Source organism: Aplysia californica, unplaced genomic scaffold, assembly GCF_000002075.1.
Source record: "Aplysia californica isolate F4 #8 unplaced genomic scaffold, AplCal3.0 scaffold00162, whole genome shotgun sequence".
Taxonomy (NCBI): domain Eukaryota; kingdom Metazoa; phylum Mollusca; class Gastropoda; order Aplysiida; family Aplysiidae; genus Aplysia; species Aplysia californica.
In genome coordinates this window covers 1,148,910-1,151,072 of record NW_004797432.1, presented here as the reverse complement: position 1 = coordinate 1,151,072, position 2,163 = coordinate 1,148,910, and positions in this window count along the sequence as shown.

The window sequence follows — 2,163 nt, the reverse complement described above, 5'->3', positions numbered from 1 at the left end:
TATTCTTCACATTTTAGAATACTTCTAGAGCGAAGATCTCTTTGAAACTTTCAGTATTTCTTTTTAAAAAATCATTTTAACAGACTGCAATGCAAAGCGTACGGATCGGATTATCGAGTAAATTTCCTCTTTGGAAAGTGGTGGCACAGAGTTCCCCACATCTTTCGGATAGGATATGTAGTAAATCACGACGTACAGATAGTAACTTCCAAGAAACCACGCCACATCGGCCACCAATTAAACGTCTGGCGTCGCCAAATATCAGCTCAATAACCTCAAAGCTGATGGGTGCAGGTGGTTGGCGGGTGCTCTCGTGTGGTTTGATTTTTCTTTCCAATCAACCGTCTATCGTCTTTATCTCCCTTCCTTTTTGTGTTTGTTACTCTCTAGTAACACCTCTAATCTTCGGCACTTATACGACCTTATTGTGTTGCAAGGGCCGTAAAACTCTTACTAAAACAAGCTGATGGATACCCTTGATGGTTTTATTTGTGAGTACTTGCGCTCAAGTCTACGTGACTGGTTTCTCGTGGCTCGAAGACCGACAGGACGGGAGCATTAGGTTAAAAAGAATATTATATTGTCGCTTTTAAGAACAAGGGGGTTATCCCGAAAAATGCTTCAAGGATCTCAACCCATTTATCTCGCTCCTCTTGGAGACAGACGTTAAATTCGGAGGTCCTGCCTTAAAAAAAGAAAAACACACCAATATTCAATAGCCCAAATAGTGTTGATAGAAGCGTTAAAGTTAAAGCCATACAGTTACTTTACTAAGTTTACTGACTGAAACAGCCCACCAACTGGAACTTTTAAGATTGAAATACATGTACACGACAAATGGGCCAACAATGCCTGAAGCAATCATAATATTAATAAAAATATCTTGTATTTTTGAAGTTGTATCGCCCTTTTATAGTGGGTGACGTCATAGACACAATTTAAATATTTCAGGAGGCGGGCTTTCCAACACTGTTGTCTGAGGGCCAACCCGGGCTGTTTAAAGGGATATTATCCAAACAGAAAGGCTGATGAGATACTAATACTAGATAGTTAAATTTGTCCTCATTTGGGAATTTAACTCGGGTCTTATATGCAGCTAGACCAGCTCCCCAAACTGAGTAAGTGAATATAATAAGATAAGATAAGATACATCTTTATTGTCCAGATCCTGGAACATTGATTAGGTTTTTTACCACGAACACACACGCGCGCGCGTGCGCACATGCAATCTTACAGTCACATGCATAATATAAATAAACAATAATATAAACGATAATTAATAATCTAAGCTAGGATACGTACTCAGTATTCTGACGGCAAAACTGAATGTTGCTCTGATGCATGCTCTATTGTCATATGAATACAATGTACATGTCATATATGTACTTGTAATAAGATGGTTGAGATGGGACGTACGTATATAATATAACATCGTGGGCACCATCATCTTATACTTGGACCAATGACAAATTAATGAAAAGAAGCTCACCAATGTTACCAGTGTAACGTTAATAACATATACGTCTCTCATCATTGTCGTCGTCGTCATCATCATCATCACCATCATCATCATCATCATCATCATCATCATCATCATCATCATCATCATCATCATCATCATCATCATCATCACCGTTGTTGTTGTTGTAAGCACGATAACAATTTAAGAACAAAAATAATGGAGACGTGAGTATTCGATTTGAATATAAGGCCTATACACTGTAATCAGAGAGTTTAAACTTCAGTGTTAGCTTACTGTAAACTCGCTGATTGATATGATACTGCCATCTAACCCATAGAAATAAAATACACCTTTGTTCAACGTTTTGCTGTCAGGAACGTGATAAAAAAACATCATCATCGTCATTCTTGACACACACATACAGCCATCTCTTTTCACGAGCAACAAATACAGCAACTTTCAAGTTATTTTTTTTTCCCCAACCATAACAACTTTTAACAATCGTAACTAGCATCTAGAACAAAAAAAAAGTAGGACACAGGACAAACACAAACACACACACACACACACACACACACACACACACACACACACACACACAAACACATACACACACAAACACACACACACATACACACACACACACACACACAAAGAAGGGATTCTAAGGAAGCAAGGACCCAGGCGCGTTCAGTTTGGGG